The sequence below is a fragment of the Schistocerca gregaria genome, chromosome X, assembly GCF_023897955.1.
Source record: "Schistocerca gregaria isolate iqSchGreg1 chromosome X, iqSchGreg1.2, whole genome shotgun sequence".
NCBI classification, from domain to species: Eukaryota; Metazoa; Arthropoda; class Insecta; order Orthoptera; family Acrididae; genus Schistocerca; species Schistocerca gregaria.
In genome coordinates this window covers 763,488,550-763,513,175 of record NC_064931.1, presented here as the reverse complement: position 1 = coordinate 763,513,175, position 24,626 = coordinate 763,488,550, and the positions used below count along the sequence as shown (strand labels likewise).

Here is a 24,626-nt window from a genome sequence, read left to right as displayed (position 1 = left end):
GTCATTTGCGCGGTTCGTTTTGAATCGAGAGTGCGACAGTTTTTTCTTCCTGAGCATTTTCCATTTTTTTTTGTTAAACCACAGTAGGTGTTTTCCATCCTTAATCCACTTGCTAGGCACATACCTCTCCTGAACACTATTTACAGTCCGTTTAGACTTTACCCATAATTCTTCTACGTCAGTCATACTGGAACTTAATGATGACATTTCATTATCGAAGTGGGGTGCTAACAACTGCCTGTCCGCTCTTTCCAGCGAAAATACTCGCCTAGCCTTCTTGGTTGATTAATTAACTTTGGTAACTATCGTCTGTATGATGACATCACGATCATGAATGCCTATCTCTATACTAACACCGTCGATAAGGTCAGACCACTTTATAGCTAAAAGATCTAAAATATTTCCATTGCGTGTGGGCTGTCGAGCTAGGTGCTCAAGACAGTTTTCGGAAAGCGTGTTGAAAAGTACTTCACAAGACTGTCTGTCCGAACCCTCTTGCAGTGGGTCCACAGTCGTCCCAGTCTATACTCGGTAGGTGAATTGAAATTCTACCTTTACTAACAGTTCTTCCTCCGACGCCTTCCTCTCTCTTGGCTCTTTATTTTGAATCTCCTGTCTTATGTCCTGTATCATTTTTTTAGTATGCCATACTTGTCTTTTCCTCTGTCGGATTTGTCGGGAGACGTGCCGGATTCGCTCGGTTGAGCATATGGAAGTGTGACCAAATCGCACCTAACACTGACTCCTGCGTCAGTAATTGTGGAGGACATGTCCGCGCCCACACTTCCACATGTCCTGTTCTCTTCAATTTCGTCTACGTTATCTGACTAATAGGGGTGCACTTGCTGACCATCCTGAAATTTCCTATACAATGTCCCTTGTCACAGTCACCATTCATTTTACCATCTTCCTATCTGATTCTTAGTGGCCCGCACTCTAACATAATAAATGGTAGGATCAAAGCGTTTGTGAACATCCCACTGGATACGGCATTGAGTTTTAAAGATAAAATACTCGCAAATTCAGTAACTAACGATCAGTAGGATGTATCCTTGTATTGGGGCACTGAAACCTTTGTTCAGTACCACGAAATAAGTCAAGTAAGGAACCAGCGAGTTATGGATCCCAATCTTCCTCCAGAGTTATTGGAGGCCTTGACACCTTGCACTGGCGATAATCAGCAAGGCACTGCGGGTTTCAAGCTACATGCGACGCTTACATCATCCTAATGGAAATTTTCTACCTATACTTACTACGTTTTACTTATGATATATTCAACCGCTCCGTCACCAATTCAATCAAGGGTATTCCCTACAGTCTGAAATATCCCCTTTGAAAAATTAAGAAATTACTGTGCTGATAAACCTCTACGTTATTTGATTTTCAAACAGCTGAGCAAAACTGAACGTACTCAGACATTACTCTCTTTACTTATTCTGATCAGTACTAAACCGACACACAATATTTTTAGCGCAACGCAATCTGACTTTCAAAAATCCCTACAAAAGAATGGCCCTGACTAACAGTAACCTATACCTTTCATGAATCACTTACCTCACAAAAATCTTCGTTACTCGAACTACTGCAATGCAGCGAGCGCCACTACTGCCAGCTAAATAAAAGATTCTAACTACTGAAGGCACTAACTACTGATAGGCATAGTCAGCAAATGAAAGATATTGATAGAGAACAAACAATGTATATACCTTAATAATGTTCAAAAGTCATAACATATATATCAGTTCATGATATCCAGTATTACAAATTTACTCTTTCTGGCGACCAGACGTCCAGATCGTCCGCTCTTAAAATTCTGCCACCTCTCTCCCCACATCCACCACTGCTGGCGGCTCACCTCCAACTGCGCAACGCTACGCGCTGTTCACATCCAACTGCCCAACACTACAATAGCAAATAATCCAACAATGCAAACAAGCCACAGACTTCACACAGCACAGTCAGTGATTTTCAAATAGAGCGCTACGTGGCGTTACCAACATAAAAACCTAAACAGCCTACTTACATAGTGATTTTCATATAGAGCGCTACATGGCGTTACCAACACAAAAACCTAAACAGCCTACTTACAAGTCCTCATGAATGTCCACGTATCTTCTACATATCGAACAAAAACTGGGTGTAGACTGAGTGCATAGCGCATGATGCCCTATCAGATTGCACAGCGCACTCCTAATGTTGTACAGGCCTCCATTCATTTCCCTTGTATTACCTGTAAACTTCTTATAGATTTTTGCTAGATCTTCGTCTACATGTCTGCTCTTCAATTACCAATGCTGAGACATATACATTATTTCGTTACTTCAGTTTTGCAGCAGGATTCACTAGTTTACAATGAATGCGACTGATGGGCACCCCGTTGTTTCACTTGATACATGCTATCGACACTATCTCCCAAGCAGATCTCACATCCGAAAACCCTTCCAAAATTTGTAATGCTGAATCAACGCCGATCAGAGCAAACAAGTGAAGCAGACACTCGCAAACAGCAACCAAAGGCAAAAATACTGAAAAGGAAAGCACGTAAGGTATATACACTGAAGCGACAATGAAACTGGTATAGGCATGCGCACCGAAATACAGAGATATGTAAACAGGAAGAATACGGCGCTGCGGTCGGCAACGCCTATACAGGGTGTTACAAAAAGGTACGGCCAAATTTCAGGAAACATTCCTCACACACAAATAAAGAAAAGATGTTATGTGGACATGTGTCCGGAAACGCTTAATTTCCATGTTAGAGTTCATTTTAGTTTCGTCAGTATGTACTGCACTTCCTCGATTCACCTGTGCTGCTGGAACATGTGCCTTTACAAGTACGACACAACATGTAGTTCATGCACGATGGAGTTCCTGCACATTTCAGTCGAAGTGTTCGTACGCTTCTGAACAACAGATTCGGTGACCGATGGATTGGTAGAGGCGGTCCAATTCCATGGCCTCCACGCTCTCCTGACCTCAACTCTCTTGACTTTCATTTTTGGAGGCATTTGAAAGCTGTTGTCTACGCAACCCCGGTACCAAATGTAGAGACTCTTCGTGCTCGTATTGTGGACGGCTATGATACAATACGCCATTCTCCAGGGCTGCATCAGCGCATCAGAGATTCCATGCGACGGAGGGTGGATGAATGTATCCTCGCTAACGGAGGACATTTTGAACATTTCCCGTGACGAAGTCTTTGAAGTCACGCTGGTACGTTCTGTTGCTGTGTGTTTCCATTCCATGATTAATGTGATTTGAAGAGAAGTAATAAAATGAGCTCTAACATGGAAAGTAAACGTTTCCGGACACATGTCCACATTACATATTTTCTTTCTTTATGTGTGAGGAATGTTTCCTGAAAGTTTGGCCGTACCTTTTTGTAACACCCTGTATAAGACAACAAGTGTCAGGCGCAGTTGTTATATCGGCTACTGCTGCTACAATGGCAGGTTATCAAGATTTAAGTGAGTTTGAACGGGGTGTTATAGCCGGAGCAACGAGCGATGGGACACAGCACACCCGAGGTAGCGATGAAGTGGGGATTTTCCCGTACGACCACTTGACGAGTGTACCGTTAATATCAGGAATACGGTAAAACATCAAATCTCCGACATCGCTGGGGCCGGAAAAAGATCCTCCAATAATGGCACCAACGACGACTGTAGAGAATCGTTCAACGTGACAGAGGTGTAACCCTTCCACAAACTGCTACAGATTTCAATGCTTGGTCATCAACAACCATGCGAACCATTCAACGAAACATTATCGATGTGGGCTTTCGGAGCCGAAGGCTGCACAGCACAAAGCTTTGCGCCTCGCCTGGGACCGACATTGGACTGTTCATGACTGGAAACATGTTGCCTGGCCGGACAAGTCTCGTTTCAAATTGTATCGAGCGGATGGACGTGTACGAGTGTGGAAACAACCTCATGAATCCATGGACTCTGCATGTCAGCAGGGAAGTGTTCAAGCTGGCGGAGGCTCTGTAATGGTGTGGGGCCTGTGCTGTTGGAGTGATATGGGAGCCCTGATACGTCTAAATACGACTCTTACAAGTGACACGTACGTACGCATCTTGTCTCATCACCTGCATCCAGTCATGTCCACTGTGCATTACGACGGATATCGGCAATTCCAGCAAGACAATGCGATACCCCACACGTCCAGAATCGCTAGAGCTGTTCCAGAACACTCTTCTGAGTTTAAACACTTCCGCTGGCCACCAAGCTCCCCAGACATGAGCATTATTCAGCATGTCTGGTATGTCTTGCAACGTGCTGTTCAGAAGCGATCTCCACCCCCTCGTACTCTTACGGATTTATGGATAGCCCTGCAGGATTCATGGCGTCTGTTCCCTCCAGCACTACTTCAGACGTTAGTGGGGCCCATGACACGTCGAGTTGCGGCACTTCTGCGTGCTCGCAGGAGCCTCACACGATATTATGTAGGTGTACGTTTCTTTGGCTCTTCAGTGAAGATGCCTAGAATACTGTCACACGTAAAAGTTCTGTTAAGTGCTAGAATTATAGGATATAACGGAACGAAATGTCTCTATGCTTAATACAGTCGACTCAATTTGTAGAGGAGCCGATTTCAAATAACCATTCGATCATGAAAGTTTCCATAGCTCACTTCAGGCATATGCTCGGATGGGTCAATGAAGAAACCCACACCTAAGTTCTCTATTATCGAATCACAGCGAGTGATTCACCTTTGATGGATCTCTAACCTAACCCTCCTTCCTCCCTCTTTGTAACGGAATCGACGCCCGGACTTAGCATGCAGCTGCCGCACTAAAATTGAGATAATGTGTCGCTAACAACCTCCCAATGGAGACGTTAAACAGAAAATAACGATTTTACGGTCAGTCAGTGTTCTATTTAAATCTTTAAACCCTAGATTTTTTCGTAGTACGCAACTAAATGTGCGCCTCCTCACGAATTGAACAAAGTTTTAGCCTTTAGTCTTGTGTACGGTCTGGACACATACTTGTATTGCGATCGATACGCCCGTGCAGAGAACTGTAGCTTCTATAAGATTGCACTTAATGAAGGAGAGTTATTTGATTTTCTTGGCTTTGTTTACCTAATAACTAGGAAAACTGAATCTTCCCTATGCTTTAGTACTGTATTATGGGCTGTATACAGATTCGATAAAACGAATTATTGTAGCTTCAGAAAGCACTTCCAAGCAAACGTCCGCGTCCTTAAGTGATTGGACACTTGCACGGAGCACTCGACATCGATTGCCAGTTGGAGTAAGTGGTTTTCTGTTCCTGGCCCAGACATTCTACCTGATTAGAAACGCAACATGTAATTTTACTTTCAGTTCGGTGGCATGTTTTTATACAAACACAGTGCGCAAGTTTATTGTTCACGAAGTCTGAAGTAAAAAAATGTATTTGGCGCGTCCCGCAGACTTTTTGATTTATACTTTTTAATGGTCTGATCTTTAAAAAACATCGTCGATGCAAGACGAGAAGCTTTAACGTCTAACAACAAGAACTATTAGTTATCCTGTAGGAATTGACAAATGCCACACTAATATAAAAGCAAGTAACTCTGATAAGGAAGGTACACGGTATAATTCGATAGAGCATCTTATCTACGGAAGCGTTCTTTGCTGAAGGTATGCTCGAACTTTTTGAACAGTTCTCAGATACTTAAATGCTATCTAGAAATGTCTCCTTGAGCGGTGTCAGGTGATAAGCTTGGGTTGTAGTTGCGAGTGGACGACCTTGTAACGCTAGCATTACGACATCGCGCTTGTTGGTTCCGAATCCCGACTACGGTTTCTTCCGGGTGGGAAACCCGACCGGTCGTGACACCGACTTTCCTCGTGCGCTGGCCGCATTTCTGTGGCCGGATTAGGTTCCTGGCTATTTATAAACATCTTGGTCGGACTGACATTCATTTAGGACGACGTAAGGGTCCCTAGCCTCCCTGTGCTTGTGAGCAGCAAGCTTTCCTCTGTCTTCTGTCCCTGTATCTAGGTACAGGGTGTTTCAAAAATGACCGGTATATTTGAAACGGCAATAAAAACTAAACGAGCAGCAATAGAAATACACCGTTTCTTGCAATATGCTTGGGACAACAGTACATTTCCAGGCGGACAAACTTTCGAAATTACAGTAGTTACAATTTTCAACCACAGATGGCGCTGCAAGTGATGTGAAAGATATAGAAGACAACGCAGTCTGTGGGTGCGCCATTCTGTACGTCGTCTTTCTGCTGTAAGCGTGTGCTGTTCACAACGTGCAAGTGTGCTGTGGACAACATGGTTTATTCCTTAGAACAGAGGATTTTTCTGGTGTTGGAATTCCACCGCCTAGAACACAGTGTTGTTGCAACAAGACAAAGTTTTCAACGGAGGTTTAATGTAACCAAAGGACCGAAAAGCGATACAGTAAAGGATCTGTTTGAAAAATTTCAACGTACTGGGAACGTGACGGATGAATGTGCTGGAAACGTAAGGCGACAGCGTACGGCAACCACAGAGGGCAACGCGCAGCTAGTGCAGCAGGTGATCCAACAGCGGCCTCGGGTTTCCGTTCGTCGTGTTGCAGCTGCGGTCCAAATGACGCCAACGTCCACGTATCGTCTCATGCGCCAGAGTTTACACCTCTATCCGTACAAAATTAAAACGCGGCAACCCCTCAGCTCCACTACCATTGCCGCACGAGAGACATTCGCTAACGATATAGTGCACAGGATTGATGTCGGCGATATTCATGTGGGCAGCATTTGGTTTACTGACGAAGCTTATTTTTACCTGGACGGCTTCGTCAATAAACAGAACTGGCGCATATGGGGAACCGAAAAGCCCCATGTTGCAGTCCCATCGTCCCTGCATCCTCAAAAAGTACTGGTCTGGGCCGCCATTTCTTCCAAAGGAATCATTGGCCCATCTTTCACATCCGAAACGATTACTGCATCACGCTATCTGGACATTCTTCGTGAATTTGTGGCGGTACAAACTGCCTTAGACGACACTGCGAACACCTCGTCGTTTATGCAAGATGGTGCCCGGCCACATCGCACGGCAGACGTCTTTAATTTCCTGAATGAATATTTCGATGATCGTGTGATTGCTTTGGGCTATCCGAAACATACAGGAGGCGGCGTGGATTGGCCGCCCTATTTGCCAGACATGAACCCCTGTGACTTCTTTCTGTGGGGACACTTGAAAGGCCAGATGTACCGCCAGAATCAAGAAACAATTGAACAGTTGAAGCAGTACATCTTATCTGCATGTGAAGCCATTCCGCCAGACACGTTGTCAAAGGTTTCGCGTAATTTCATTCAGAGACTACGCCATATTATTGCTACACATGGTGGATATGTGGAAAATATCGTACTATAGAGTTTCCCAGACCGCAGCGCCATCTGTTGTTGACAATTGTAACTACTGTAATTTCGAAAGTTTGTCTGCCTGAAAATGTACTGTTGTCCCAAGCATATTGCAACAAACGGTGTATTTCTATCGCTGCTCGTTTAGTTTGTATTGCCGTTTCAAATATACCGGTCATTTTTGAAACACCCTGTACTTTTGCAGGCAGAACTAACTGGTTAATTTTCCGTGTGTGCCCATTGACAGCGTAGTGGGTTACCTGCAGTACTGCTCACGGTTTATACACAGTCACCGAAATCATGCTACAATACTTGTGAAGTCTTGTTAACTTTTTCAGCATTGTTATTTTGTTGCCCGATTGTTGCGTTTTCTGTTATTATTACCGTATGCCTCATTTAATACTGTACTTAAGCCTGATTCACTTCAGTAACGTATCCAACTCGAGAACGGTAGAGGAAAGGCAAAACCAGTACCTCTCTGTGCCTCAGCGGTAACCGGATACTCCATGCTCCCCACAGGAGTTATATTATTCAGAACTGTGACACAATCACCTGTATGACGTAGGTGAACACTTGGATGCCATATCTACAACCAGACATATTTAAACTTCGTGTATTGGGATACAATTACACGTTACTTAAATTTAGCTTCATAGTGCGGCAGGGTTTTCGGAATCAAATTTTGAGAGGAAAATTTGAACTCTTATGACAATTTATTGAGCTTTCTCCAATTCATGGTGGTATGATACCAGTACTAAATGTTTTGAAATGATATATAGTCCTGGCTGTAAAACAAGCTTTATTATTTTGTATTTTGCCAATAACGCTTTTCGCCTTGTTTAAGTCATCTTCAGAATGGCTCGCACAACAGGTATTAAACACATAGGATGCCGTCCATCCAAATCTCTTAGAAGTCAAACACCGTTATCAACATTTTAAGAACATTGCTTGTTACGCTGATATAGAATAGTGTTGAGTACACGAGAAGTCACGTTTAAAATATATATAAGACCTCAATAGGTAGTTGCCGTCGAGTTTTAAGAGACTTCGCGCAGTGCTCTTGTAGAGTATATAGCGCAATCCAGAGGACACCAAAAACAGAATCAGGCCTACAGAAATGCATCACAAAATGTAAACTTGTACAATGGCATTTCTTACATGTTTTATTCCGTGTACTCAACCCTATATCGGGGCACACGTAATTTTCTCAAAATGCTGACAACGGTGTTTGCCTGCTAAGACACTTGCATGGATCGAAGCCTACGAGTTTAACACCCGTTGTGCCAGCCAATCTGAAGATGCCTTACATGAGGCGAAAAGTGTTACTAGCATAATATAAAATAATAAAGCCTGTTTTGCAGCCAAGACCGATTATCTCTTCAAAACACCATTTATTGGATATGAAATGTAAATTAAAACTGAATAAATTGCAAAGTAGTAGAAATTAAGAAGATGGCACTTGGATAAGTTAACTGAACGAGAGGTTTTTGAGAGTTTCAGAAGGAGCATTAAGCAGTGATTGACTAGAACAGGGGGAAGTAATGCAGTAGATGTCGAACGAGTTGGTTGGAGAGATGAAGTAGTGGAGGCAGCAGGGGATCAAATAGGTAAAAAGACAAGGCCTAATAGATATCCATGGATATCGCAGGAGATATTGAATTTAACTGAAGGAAGGAGAAAGTATAAAACTGCAAAAAATGAACAAGGCGAAAGAAAATACAAACTTCTAAAAAATCGGTCGACAGTAAGTGCAAAATTGCCAAGCATAAGTGGCTAGAGGACAAATGTAAGCATTTAGAAGCACATTTCACTAGGGTAAAGATACTCGTAGATGCTAAACTGTTTATCGTCCATGTCTCACTTCCATACATAGTTACATTCCAGACAAATACCTTCAGAAAAGACTCCCTATCATTTACATCCATATTCGACGTTAACAATTTTCTCTTCTTCAGAAACGCTCTCCTTGTCACTGTCAGTCTCCATTTTGTATCCTCTCTACTTCGGCCATCGTCAGTTATCTTTCTGCCCAAATAGCAAAACTCATCTACTACTTTTAGTGTCTCGTTTCTAACCTAATTCCCTCAGGATCACTTGATTTAATTCGACTACATTTCATTATTCTTGTTTTGCTTTCGTTGATGTTCATCTTATACCCTCTTTTCAAGATGCTGCCCATTGTGGTTCTTCCAACTAATTTGCAGTCTCTGACAGAACTACAATGTCATCGGCAAACCTCAAAAGTGTTCTTCTCCACAAACTTTAATTCGTACACATTTTTGTCTGGTTTCCTTTACTGCTTTCTCAGTGTCCAAATTGAATAACATCGGAGATAGGCTACAACCCTGTCTCACTCACTTTTCAACCACTACTTCCGTTTCGTGTCCTCGACTCTTATAACTGACGTCTCGGTTCCGTTGAAGTTGTAAATAACCTTACCCTTTATTTTACACCTGCTACCTTCAGAAGTTCAAAGAGAGTATTCGAGTCAACTTTGTCAAAAGATACAATTGCTATAAAAGAAGTTTTGCATTTCCTTAAACTACCTTCTAAAGGAAGTCGTAGGATCAGTATTACCTCACGTGTTCCAACATTTCTCCGCAATCCAACCTGGTCCTCCCCGACCTTGACTTCTACCAGTTTTCCATAATTTGTGTCAGTTTTTTGCAACCACAACATATCAAACTGATAGTTCGGTAATATTCACACCTATCAGCATCTTCTTTCTTTGGAACTGGCTCTATTATACTCTTCTTGAAGTCTGAGGGTATTTCGCCCGTCTCACATAACTTTCACACCTGACGGAATAGTTTTGTCATGACTGGTCCTTCCAAGTCTATTGTTAGTACTGATTTAATGTCGTCTACTACAGGCGCCTTGTTTCGACTTAGGTCTTTCAGTGGTTTTTCAAATTGTTTTCGGATGTTGAGGGAATTAGATAAGAAATGAGAACCTTAAAGTAGTAGATGAGTTTTGCTATTTGGGAATCAAAATAACTGATGATGGGTGAAGTAGAGAGAATATAAAATGTAGATTAGCCATGGCAAGAAAAGCGTTTCTGAAGAAGATAAATTTGTTAACATCGAGTATAGATTTAAGTTCAAAAATGGTTCAAATGCCTCTGAGCACTATGGGACTTAACTTCTGAGGTCATTAGTCCCCTAGAACTTAGAACTACTTAAACCTAACTAACCTAAGGACAATACACACATCCATGCCCGATGCAGGAGTCGAACCTGCGACCGTAACGGTCGCGCGGTTCCAGACTGTAGCGCCTAGATTTAAATGTCATGAAGTCCTTTCTGACAGTATTTGTATGGATTGTAGCCATGTATGGAAGTGAAACATGGACGATAAACAGTTTAGACAACTAGAGAATAGACGCTTTTGATATGTCGTGCTACAGAATACTACTGAAGATTACATGGGTAGTCACGTAACTATTTAGGAGGTACTGAGTAGAACTGAGGAAAGGGGAAATTTGTGGTACAGCCTGAGTAGAAGAATGGAACGGTTGGTAGAACAAATCCGAGGCATCAAGGGATCACCAATAGAGTACTGTAGGAAAGCGTGGAGGGGAGGGGGGGGGGGGGGACATAAAATCGTAGACCAAGGTATGAATACAGTAAGCAGATTTAGAAGGATGTAGGTTGCAGTAGTTACTCGGAGATGAAGATGCTTGCACAGGGTAGAGTAACAAAGCAAAGCAGCCTTTGGATTGAAGACCACTACAACAAAAACACAACACAACAATGACTATCATCGTTTTCATCTTCCTTAATCATTATTATTCACTTAGTAATGCAATAGCTCGTCTAGACCAAGTCTTATAGACAGGTAGCGACCATTTCAGTACGCAGTTATAGGTTACTGAGAATTAATGAAAATGGCTTTTGCAGACAAGGAGCTCGATCTGGCAAAGAATGCTCCAGTATTGTCCGATGTTGACGAAATATTGCAGGAATAATTCCAAAAAGCGATCTCTTTCTATATATTGTTCTGTAATACGGATGGCCATTGTAAGTGGATAGCAGCATATAGAAAATCGTGCCTTACGGGCAAACATTTCACCACCGTGAACCTTTGCGTCCATATCCAAAGTCGCTGCTATATTTCACTCGATAAGATTACAAAACCGGTATTTTCTTATCGTGTTTGATTACAGAGTTCTTCCATACGACTGGTCTGAACGTCGATAGTATTTCAGCTGATAACGCAGGAGATAACTGCAGAAAAATACATACCAGTATATTCTGCTTCAATATTTAGGAATCATATGATATTTTCCTTCTCCCCATGAACCATGGACCTTGCCGTTGATGGGGAGGCTTGCGTGCCTCAGCGATACAGATAGCCGAACCGTGGGCAGCAGCCTTTTCAATAGTTGCAGGGGCAACAATCTGGATGATTGACTAATCCGGCCTTGTAACATGAACAAAAACGGTCATGCTGTGCCAGTACAGCGAACGGCTGAAAGCAAGGCGAAACTGCCGCCGTAAATTTTCCCGAGAGCATGCGGCTTTCCTCTATGGTTAAATGATGATGGCGTCCTCCTGGGGAAATTACTCCGGAGGTAAAATAGTCCCCCATTCGTGTCTCCGGGTGGGGATTACTCAGGAGGACGTTGTTATCAGGAGAAAGAAAACTGGCGTTCTTCGTATCGGGGCGTGGAATGTCAGATCCCTTCATCGGACAGGAAGGTTAGAAAATTTAAAAAGGGAAATGGATAGGTTACAGTTAGATATAGGGGGAATTAGTGAAGTAGGTGAATATGGAGTCGTGGTAAAGAATGAAAGAGGAAGTCGCCTGGTAGAATTTTGTACAGAGCATAACTTAATCATAGCAAAGACTTGCTTTACGAATCATGAAAGAAGGCTGCATGCGTTTAAGAGACCTGGAGATCGTGGAAGGTTTCAGATAGATTATACACTCCTGGAAATTGAAATAAGAACATCGTGAGTCATTGTCCCAGGAAGGGGAAACTTTACTGACACATTCCTGGGGTCAGATACATCACATGATCACACTGACAGAACCACAGGCACATAGACACAGGCAACAGAGCATGCACAATATTGGCACTAGTACAGTGTATATCCACCTTTCGCAGCAATGCAGGCTGCTATTCTCCCATGGAGACGATCGTAGAGATGCTGGATGTAGTCCTGTGGAACGGCTTGCCATGCCATTTCCACCTGGCGCCTCAGTTGGACCAGCGTTCGTGCTGGACGTGCAGACCGCGTGAGACGACGCTTCATCCAGTCCCAAACATGCTCAATGGGGGACAGATCCGGAGATCTTGCTGGCCAGGGTAGTTGACTTACACCTTCTAGAGCACGTTGGGTGGCACGGGATACATGCGGACGTGCATTGTCCTGTTGGAACAGCAAGTTCCCTTGCCGGTCTAGGAATGGTAGAACGATGGGTTCGATGACGGTTTGGATGTACCGTGCACTATTCAGTGTCCCCTCGACGATCACCAGAGGTGTACGGCCAGTGTAGGAGATCGCTCCCCACACCATGATGCCGGGTGTTGGCCCTGTGTGCCTCGGTCGTATGCAGTCCTGATTGTGGCACTCACCTGCACGGCGCCAAACACGCATACGACCATCATTGGCACCAAGGCAGAAGCGACTCTCATCGCTGAAAACGACACGTCTCCATTCGTCCCTCCATTCACACCTGTCGCGACACCACTGGAGGCGGGCTGCACGATGTTGGGGCGTGAGCGGAAGACGGCCTAACGGTGTACGGGACCGTAGCCCAGCTTCATGGAGACGGTTGCGAATGGTCCTCGCCGATACCCCAGGAGCAACAGTGTGCCTAATTTGCTGGGAAGTGGCGGTGCGGTCCCCTAAGGCACTGCGTAGGATCCTACGGTCTTGGCGTGCATCCGTGCGTCGCTGCGATCCGGTCCCAGGTCGACGGGCACGTGTACCTTCCGCCGACCACTGGCGACAACTTCGATGTACTGTGGAGACCTCACGCCCCACGTGTTGAGCAATTCGGCGGTACGTCCACCCGGCCTCCCACATGCCCACCATACGCCCTCGCTCAAAGTCCGTCAACTGCACATACGGTTCACGTCCACGCTGTCGCGGCATGCTACCAGTGTTAAAGACTGCGATGGAGCTCCGTATTCCACGGCAAACTGGCTGACACTGACGGCGGCGATGCACAAATGCTGCGCAGCTAGCGCCATTCGACGGCCAACACCGCGGTTCCTGGTGTGTCCGCTGTGCCGTGCGTGTGATCATTGCTTGTACAGCCCTCTCGCAGTGTCCGGAGCAAGTATGGTGGGTCTGACACACCGGTGTCAATGTGTTCTTTTTTCCATTTCCAGGAGTGTAGAATGGTAAGACAGAGATTTAGGAACCAGGTTTTAAGTTGAAAGATATTTCCAGGGACAGACGTGGACTCTAACCACAATCTATTGGCTATGAACTGTAGATTCAAACTTAAAAAACTGAAAAATGGTGGTAATTTAAGGAAATAGGACTTGGATAAACTGAAAGAACCAGAGGTTGTAGAGAGTTTCAGAGAGAGCATTAGGGAACGATTGACAAGAACGGGGGAAAGAAATACAGTTCCAGAAGAATGGGTAGCTTTGAGAGATGAGACAGTGTAGGCAGCAGAGTATCAAGTAGGTAAAAGGACGAGGGATAGTAGAAATTATTGGGTGACAGAAGATATATTGAATTTAACTGATGAAAGAAAAAAGTATCAAAATGCAGCAAATGAAGAAGGCAAAAAGAAATACAAACGTCTAAAAAAAGAGATCGACAGGAAGTGCAAAATGACTAAGCAGGGATGGCTAGAGGACATATGTAAGGATGTAGAGGCATATATTACTACGGCTAAAGTACATACTGCCTGCAGGAAAATTAGAGAGACCTTTGGAGAAAAGAGAACCACTTGTATGAATACCAAGAGCTCTGATGGAACCCTAGTTCCAAGCAAAGAGGGGAAAGAAGAAAGGTGGAAGGAGTATATAGAAGGTTTATACAAGGGTGATGTACTTGAGGGCAATATTATGGACATGGAACAGGACGTAGATAAAGTGAAATGGGAGGTATGATACTGAGTGAAGAATTTTACAGAGCACTGAAACACCTAAGTCGAAAGAAGGCCCAGGAAGTAGACAACATTCCACTAGAACTACTGATAACTTTGGGAGAGAACGCCCTGATAAAACTCTACCATCTGGTAAGCAAGATGTATGAGACAAGCGAATACCCTCAGCCTTCAAGAAGAACGTAATTATTCCAATCCCAAAGAAAGCAGGTGTTGACGGGTGTGAAAATTACCGAACTATCAGTTTTCCACCTCATATCGCTTTGCAATGTTACGCCTAATTATTTAAGCAACATTACAGGTTTGTTCCTCCTACTCATCCGCATTAGCTTTCATTTTTCAACATTTAGGGCTAGCTGACATTCATCACACCAACTGGAAATTTGGTCTAAGTAATCTTGTATCTTCCTACAGTCACTCAACTTCGACACCTTACCGTACACCACAGCCTCATCAACAAACAACTGCAGATTGCTGCCCACCCTGTCCGCCAAATCATTTATGTATACAGAGAACAACAGCGGTCCTATCACACTTAACTGGGGCACTCCCTACGATACCTTTGTCTTGGATCCACGCCGTCGAGGACAACATACTGTGTTCTATTACTTAAAAAGTCTTCGCCCACTGACATATCTGTGAACTTACTCCATATACTCGTACCTGGGCACCGTGTTCAATGCTTTCTGGAAATCTGGAAGTATGAAGTCTGCCTGTTGCCCTTCATCCATGGTTCTCAGTATATCTACATCTACATCTATACTCCGCAAGCCACCTCACGGTGTGTGGCGGAGGGTACCCTGAGTACCTCTATCGGTTCTCCCTTCTATTCCAGTCTCGTATAGTTCGTGGAAAGAAAGATTGTCGGTATGCCTCTGTGTGGGCACTAATCTCTCTGATTTTATCCCCATGGTCTCTTCACGAGATATACGTAGGAGGGAGCAATATACTGCTTGACTCCTCGGTGAAGATATGTTATCGAAATTTCAACAAAATCCCGTGCCGAGCTACTGAGTGTCTCTCTTGCAGAGTCTTCCACTGGTGTCTATCTGTCATCTCCGTAACACTTTCGGAATTACTAAATGATCCTGTAACGAAGCGCGCTGCTCTCCGTTGGATCTTCTCTATCTCTTGTATCAACCCTATCTGGTACGGATCCCACAATGGTGGGCAGTATTCAAGCAGTGGGCGAACAAGTGTACTGTAACCTACTTCCTTTGTTTTCGGACTGCATTTCCTTAGGAGTCTTCCAATGAATCTCAGTCTGGCATCTGCTTTACCGACTATTAATTTTATATGCTCATTCCATTTTAGATCACTCCTAATGCCTACTCCCAGATGATTTATGGAATTAACTGCTTCCAGTTGCTGACCTTCTATATTGATGCTAAATGATAAAGGATCTTTCTTTCTATGTGTTAGCAGCAAATTACACTTGTCTACATTGAGATTCAATTGCCATTCCCTGCACCATGCGTCAATTCGTTGCAGATCCTCCTGCATTTCAGTAAAATTTTCCATTGTTACAACCGCTCGATATACTACAGCATCATCCGCAAAAAGCCTCAGTGAACTTCTGATGTTATCCACAAGGTCATGTCAGAAAAGGGCAAGCTGATTTTCGCACGACCGATGCTTGCTAAAACCACGCTGATTCGCGGACACAAAGCTGCCATGCTTCGTCTACCGCCGACACGACAACTCAGACAAGAGAGACTTCCACAGTGGTGGGCCAGGCTCAACTAGGACACTGAGTGACATCTGTGTTATTTATCGGTGAGCCCGCTTCTGTTTGTGGTGGCCAGATCGACGCAACATGCCGGTAGACGACCTGGTGAAAAATCGCAGGAAGCAGTGCTTTTCGAGATCCATACCTCTCCAACAGGCCCCATGAACCAAGGACCTTTGCCGAAGTTGGGTGACTTGCAAGCCTCAACGATATAGCCGTACCGTAGGCACTCCCAGAACGGAGGGTTATATGTGGACAGGCCAGACTAACCCGTGACTCCTGAAGAGGGGCAGCAGCCTTCTCTGTAGTTGCAGGGGCAATTGACATTAGCCACCATGGCCTTCTTATGCTGCGAACGGCTGGAAGCAAGGGGAAACTGCAGCCGCCATCAAGAAACACAAAACTGACATTCTGCGGGTCGGAACGTTGAAACACAGTTCCCTTAATCGGTTAGAGAGGTTAGAGAATTTAGAAAGGGAAATGGGTAGGCTGCAGTTCGTGAAAAGTAGAACTTCTAGTAAGGTCAGCACAGTGTTATCAACACAAAATCAAATAGGGGTGACTCAGGAATAGCTTCATGTTGATTAGGAAGTAGGACTGCAGCTGCGCTACTAAGAGCAGGTTAGTGAACCCATTAACGTAGACGAGATAGACACGATGCTAACATTCACCACAACAGTACAAGTTTACATGCCATCTAGCTCCGCAGATGATGAGATTGAAAGATTATACAGTGAGACGAAGGAAATTATTTATGAAGCTGAAATTTTAATTGTGATGGGTGGCCATAATTCGATAGCAGGAGAAAAGAGAGAAGGAAAAGTTTTAAGAGAATGTGGACTGGGGGAAAGGAATGCAAGACGAAGCCGGCTAGACGAATTGTGCACGAAACACTTGGTTTAACAATCATAAAAGAAGGTTGTACATGTGGAAGAGACCTGGAGATACTGAAAGGTGTCAGACTAATTATAGTATGGTAAGACAGAGATTTCGAAATCAGGTTTTAAACTGTAAGACATTTCCAGAGGCCAGTGTGAATTCTTACCATAATTTATTGGTTGTAAGCTGCAGATTAAAACTGAAGATATTGCAAAAAGGTAGGATATTAAGGAAATGAAACGTGGATATGTTGCAGGACCCAGAGTTTGTTGCGAGTTTCAGGGGAGCATGAGGCAACGGTGGGCCGAAACAGGAGGAAGGAATAGAATAGAGGACGAATGGATAGCTCTCAGAGATGAAACTGGGAAGGACGCAGAAGATCACATACGTAAAAGGACATGGCCTAGAAAAAATCCCTGGAGAGCACACGTGATACTGAATTTAATGACGAATAGAAATAATATAACACTGCAACTAATGAAGCTGGCGGAAGAAAAAACAGACGCCAAAAATCTGAGACTGACAGAAAGTACAAAATGGCTAACTAGGAATGACTGGAGGACAAATGCAAGACTGTAGGAGCATGCAAAAGTAGGGGAAAGGTAGAGCCCACCTATTTGAAAATTAATGACACCTGTGGAGAAAGGAGAGCCATAATACTGCGAGAATAATTTGACAAATCTCATAAAAATCAGGACCCAGAAGTAGACGATATTCCCTCAGAATAAGTGAGATGTTTGGGAGAGTCACGCATGATAAATACACTCCTGGAAATGGAAAAAAGAACACATTGACACCGGTGTGTCAGACCCACCATACTTGCTCCGGACACTGCTAGAGGGCTGTACAAGCAATGATCACACGCACGGAACAGCGGACACACCAGGAACCGTGGTGTTGGCCGTCGAATGGCGCTAGCTGCGCAGCATTTGTGCACCGCCGCCGTCAGTGTCAGCCAGTTTGCCGAAGCATACGGAGCTCCATCGGAGTCTTTAACACTGGTAGCATGCCGCGACAGCATGGACGTGAACCGTATGTGCAGTTGACGGACTTTGAGCGAGGGCGTATAGTGGGCATGCGGGAGGCCGGGTGGACGTACCGCCGAATTGCTCAGCACGTGGGGCGTGAGGTCTCCACAGTACATCGATGTTGTCGCCAGTGGTCGGCGGCGGAAGGTACACGTGCCCGTCGACCTGGGACCGGACCGCAGCGACGCACGGATGCACGCCAAGATCGTAGGATCCTACGCAGTGCCGTAGGGGACCGCACCGCCACTTCCCAGCAAATTAGGCACACTGTTGCTCCTGGGGTATCGGCGAGGACCATTCGCAACCGTCTCCATGAAGCTGGGCTACGGTCCCGCACACCGTTAGGCCGTCTTCCGCTCACGCCCCAACATCGCGCAGCCCGCCTCCAGTGGTGTCGCGACAGGCGTGAATGGAGGGACGAATGGAGACGTGTCGTCTTCAGCGATGAGAGTCGATTCTGCCTTGGTGCCAATGATGGTCGTATGCGTTTTTGGCGCCGTGCAGGTGAGCGCCACTATCAGGACTGCATACGACCGAGGCACACAGGGCTAACACCCGGCATCATGGTGTGGGGTGCGATCTCCTACACTGGCCGTACACCTCTGGTGATCGTCGAGGGGACACTGAATAGTGCACGGTACATCCAAACCGTCATCGAACCCATCGTTCTACCATTCCTAGACCGGCAAGGGAACTTGCTGTTCCAACAGGACAATGCACGTCCGCATGTATCCCGTGCCACCCAACGTGCTCTACAAGGTGTAAGTCAACTACCCTGGCCAGCAAGATCTCCGGATCTGTCCCCCATTGAGCATGTTTGGGACTGGATGAAGCGTCGTCTCACGCGGTCTGCACGTCCAGCACGAACGCTAGTCCAACTGAGGCGCCAGGTGGAAATGGCATGGCAAGCCGTTCCACAGGACTACATCCAGCATCTCTACGATCGTCTCCATGGGAGAATAGCAGCCTGCATTGCTGCGAAAGGTGGATGTACACTGTACTAGTGCCGACATTGTGCATGCTCTGTTGCCTGTGTCTATGTGCCTGTGGTTCTGTCAGTGTGATCATGTGATGTATCTGACCCCAGGAATGTGTCAGTAAAGTTTCCCCTTCCTGGGACAATGAATTCACGGTGTTCTTATTTCAATTTCCAGGAGTGTATATTAACCAGGTGAAACCCCAACAGAATTCAGGAAGAATCCAATAATCCCAATTCCAAAGATGCCAATTGCTGACAGGTGTAAATACTAACGAACTGTTAATTTAATAAGCCATAGTTTCAAAATATTGACATGAATTATTTACAAAAGAATGGAAAAAACTGGTAGGGGTCCACCTCAGGGAAGGTATGTTTGGGTTTCCGAGAAATGTAAAGGCAAACTACGTTCGTAAGCTTTATAGGTTTAGAGAAAACTTTTGACAGTGTTGACAGGACTGCACTCTTTAAAATGTCGAAAATAGTAGGGACAAAATACAGAGAGCGTCTTTGAGAAAGGACACGAAAGGGAAGCCAGAGTGGCGAAAGGAGTGAGAGATTTGTACCCTATCCTCAATGTTATTTAATGTGTGCATAGAGCAAACAGTAAGGGAACCAAGGAGGAAATTGGAAAGTGAATAAAAATTCAGGTAGAAGCAATAAAATCTCTGACGTTTGCGATGACATTGTAATTCTATCAAAGAGGGTAAAGAACATGGAACAGCAGTTGAACGGAATGGATAGTGTCTTGGAAAGAGTTTATAAGATGAGCATCAACGAAAGTAAAACGATGGTATTGGAGTGTAGTTTATACGAATCAGTCGGTGCTGCGAGTATCAGGTTAGGAAATGACAGAGTAAAAGGAATAGCTATATTTTGCAGCTTGGACAGTAAAATAACTGATGATGGCCGAAATAGAGAGTATATAAAATGCAGACTGTTAATAGCAAGGGAAGCATATCTGGTAAAGAGGAATTTGCTAACGTCTAATATAAATATAAGTGTTAGAAACTTTTTCTGAAGGTTGTGTGGAGTGTAGCCTGAGATGCAATAAGAAGACATGTGGTTTCATACCAGTCTGCAGACAGGAGTCTACTTGAACTGTTACACTACGTGTTTCAGGCGTAGCAAGAAATTCCCCAGAATGACTTTCGGAGGATTTTCGCTTCCATGTCAGAATGAATGCAAGAGCGTATTCAAACCTGTTGAGGGCACGCCATATACTGGAGTTGATGATGGACATAAGTTCCGAATTGAATGACAGTTTAATCACTTAATACCCATTATGTGATGAATATTTTAGCAAAGCCAAAGTTTCTTAGTCTTGATACTGTACCAATACATTTGTACATTATGCATATTTCTTTGTACTACTGTTCCATAATTTCAATGTTTTTTCGATACTTCGCTACAAACACGGTTCATTATTTCAATACCCAGGCAATGCCAAATTTGTCAGCTAGCAAGTTTTTAAATCAAAGAAAAATATTATTAAAAATATAAATAAGTAAAGCAAATGGAAAAAAATAAAATTAATAACATTTCCACTATTAAAGGATTACCATCATTTCAAGAAAAACTAAAGCTCTTTTCTAGAATTTTTTGATCTTTACGCATTATCTTGTACACACTTGCACTTGGAAAGTGGAATTCAGCAGACAGTCATGCACGGACGGGCTGATGTCCTTGCTTATCGTGATGTGGCTGGTGTGGGCTCCCTTTTACTCAGTGCATAGCACTCCAGGACACGTCTTACCTATCATACCTACACAGGCAGCTCAGGTTCACTGTGACCGCAGCTCTATGACTTTCCATGAGAAGTCCTCGTTGCAGCTGGTCAGAAGAACCTTGTTCCCAGAACTTTTCATGCGACGACCTCTTCGTGTTAGTGTTCCTTTGTTATTACGTCAACTCCGTAGCTGTTTCACCACTGCTTCGTCGTCCCACGCTTTTGTTCATCTTGCTGTGACCTGTTCTTACAAGGCTGTTGCCCGGGTTTCTATTATGGCAGCTCCAACTCTTCTTTCTTCCTAGTGGATTTCTAACTCCTTCAACGAAACTTTATTTGTTATTTCGTTAAATTTATTTCGCAGCGTTTCTTCTCTCATTTCATAGGGAATTGTGCACTAGAAGAAACTCCTGTCGTTGTCTGCCACTGTTGCACCCCTGCACCATATGATCCGGTCCGACTTCACAGTCACACTCATATGACTTCCATGAATTGCAAGGCCTTTGGTTTATTTTTTTCAGGTTTGGTCCGTGTCCAGTCAAGTCCTCAATGTGTCTCAAATCAAGCAAGTCGTTAACGTCTAGGAAGAAACTATGAACACGTCTTATGTTGTTGTTGATGTTGTTGTGTCCCGGGAATGCTACAATTCCTTAGGAGCTGTGATTCAGTTTCTTGTTTAGTTGTCACAGGACGCCCTAGGTTTTTCTTCGCACTTTGGACTTCTCCCTTCTTGAACCAGTATTCTGCACCTTTTTTCCGAACTTAGCCAGACCCCCAGGATAATCAGTAGAATCCTAGCCCGTATAGTCCTATACGCTCCCGTAAAACAAAATAATAATCACGTTTTGTTGCAAATATTACAGGGCTTATACTATTTTCACCAGTTGTAGTTTATGAACCCAAACGATAGTTCTGTAACCTGTAATAGTTACCAGAATGACCTCGTAGTATATTCTGATACTTTGTAATTGGAGTCCAAACCTATTGTGCCCCATATTCGCTTCTTTGATCTTTATGTAAAGTCCTTTTTGGCAGACATGTTTGATGTAGGAGGGGAATTTTTATCTCTTGTCTAACAAAACTCCAGATACCTGTTGTTCTTGTCTTTTATCTGTTCTTAACTTCGTTGTATTGTAGGATTTCTGCTTACTGACAGCATCCTTTTAAGCACCAAGTAAACTGTCTTGTATGTCGTTATCCCCAGTTCATTCTCTGCACGCTATGCTTGCAGCCTTTGTAGAATGTGTTAGCAGTTGTCTTCTAATTTGCGTCTTGAATATCTCCCTACGACTCAGTATTAGGTTGCTTGTGTAAGCAGTGCATCCTCTTGCTTCTCGCTTGGCTTCTAGTTCCCCAGCAACGGCTCAAGGACAATGACAACATTCTAAAAGACAGGAAAGCAAATAGTGCCTTATGGACATCCTTCGATTAATTCTTTCATAAAACGTTTTCCAGCTGGATATTTTATCACAGCAGTAATCTGTCTCCAGAATTATTGCTAAACAAAATACTGACACATTAAACTGCAATGTTCATATAAAGAACCTGTTGCAACGTTAGAGGTTGTCTTTGTAGATGGTTGGGTAGACGGACGTTGAGGCGTCGATCTGTGGAAAGCAGGGGAGGAGGGAGGGGAGGGGGGTGTAGGCACCAAATACATTACTCACCTACATTCCGATAGGCGAGAGAAGATCCCAACAGTTAGAAGTGATATTGGAAGCTTTAAATCGAGAAGTGCAACAGGTTACCAAACAGCAACTGTAAACCATTGTTGACTATGCTTGGAATTGCAGGAACAGAGGCGTTGCCATAAAACCGTAAACAGAACCAAGTTACGTGACTGGTGGTGAAGCAGCCTCACCAAGTCCATTTTAGCTGTTACAGGGCTTTTCTGACCGACGGTAATAAAGGGTGCCAAAATAACATTGAGTCTACCCCAGGCAAATATAATAGGAACTCTAATGATCTCAGTAACAAAACGATTTATCAGATACCATCGGCAGCACTATTTGATTGTTCGCTGACGATGATGATGTATATAGGAAAGTATCATCGTTGGACGATCATAAGGAAATGCAGGAAGACTTGGACAACATATACAGTTGGTGCAACAGATGACAGCTGTCTTTAGACGTGAATAAATATAAGATAATAGGGCCCATAACAGAGAGAAACAATCCAGTATTATTTGGCAACCAGATCAGAGGTGAAAATCTTGAGCTCCTCACTCCGTGTAAATATTTACGGGTACTACTGAGAAGCAATACCAGATTAGACGATCTCGTAAAATCAGTGTCATAGAAGGCGAATGGAAGTCTTAAATTTGTTGGAAGCACCAGTAAACGAAAACGCATACAGGAAATGCAACTGATTCTAGAGCGCTGTTCCACTGTATCAGGTAGGCACGAAAACATAAGTCGATAGAATTCAGCATGTCGGCACAGCCCATGTGGAAAAGGGTAAATTTCTGACCGATCGTTTTGTCACCCTCTGCCACTGAATGCGGTACGGAGGGGCATGTGGTCAACACACAGCCGTTGTCGGATTTCTTGGCCTTGGAACCAGTAGTAATCAAAATGGTTCGAATGGCTCAAAGCACTATGGGACTTCTGAGGTCATCAGTCCCGTAGAGAACTATTTAAACCTAACTAACCTAAGGACATCACACACGCCCATGCCTGAGGCGGGATTTGAACCTGCGACCATAGCAGCCGCGTGGTTCCGGACTGAAGCGCCTAGAACCGCTCGGCCACATCGTCGGGCGGTAGTAATCAATCGACTAGCTCCTGTGGCGGCCTCAAGAAGATGAGTATAGCACGTACCATTGCGTGGCTGTGCCGGTAATCGAACACGGGCCCTCAGCATGGTAGTCAGCCGCGCTGACCACTTTCCTTTACTTTTTTTTCTTTCTTTGTTTATCTCATTTTGTTCGTCATTGTTCGTTGCATTTGTTCGGGGCGGACGACCCATGACACCTGTTCTAGTTCATCGCTGGTTCATTCACTCAGTTTTTTTTATTATTATTATTATTATTATTACAGAGAGCAGCTAACCCTCTGGCCGAATACGCTGAGCTACCGCGTCGGCACCTCTCAGCTACGGAGGTGTGCAGCCCGTCTGAAAGTAACAGAAATCTTCGGGGGATTCAAATATTTGGGAATCCTTGGAAAAAAGACGATGTAGTTCACACGAAACTTTTGAGTAAATTTAGATGATCTGTATTCGATGAAGCCTGTGTGACCACTATCCTGCTACCATCGTATATCTCACGAAAAGATCATGAGAACAAGCAAGAGAGAGAGAGAGCGAAGAGATCATGAGAATAAGCAAGAGAGATTATAGCACGTGTAAATGCACGTTGTTGTTGTTGTTGTGGTCTTCAGTCCTTAGACTGGTTTGATGCAGCTCTCCATGCTACTCCATGCTTCATCTCCCAGTACCTACTGCAGCCTACATCATTCTGAATCTGCTTAGTGTATTCATCTCTTGGTTTCCCTCTACCATGTTTACCCTCCATGCTGCCCTCCAATACTAAATTGGTGATCTCTCGATGTCTCAGAACATGTCCTACCAACCGATCCCTTCTTCTAGTCAAGTTGTGCCACAAGCTCCTCTTCTCCCCAATTCTATTCAATACCTCCTCATTAGTTATGTGATCTACCCATCTAATCTTCAGCATTCTTCTGCAGCACCACATTTCGAAAGCTTCTATTCTCTTCTTGTCCAAACTATTTATCGTCCATGTTTCACTTCCATACATGGCTACACTCCATACAAATACTTTCAGAAACGACTTCCTGACACTTAAATCAATACTCGATGTTAACAAATTTCTCTTCTTCAGAAAGGCTTTCCTTGC

The 24,626-nt window shown here is 44.1% G+C and overlaps 1 protein-coding gene across 1 annotated transcript in view; it reads left to right on the top strand.

Moving 5' to 3' along the window:
* Positions 1 to 24,626, top strand: part of LOC126298348 (uncharacterized) — a 122,998-nt gene that overhangs the window by 95,810 nt on the left and 2,562 nt on the right. The window lies entirely within an intron of this gene.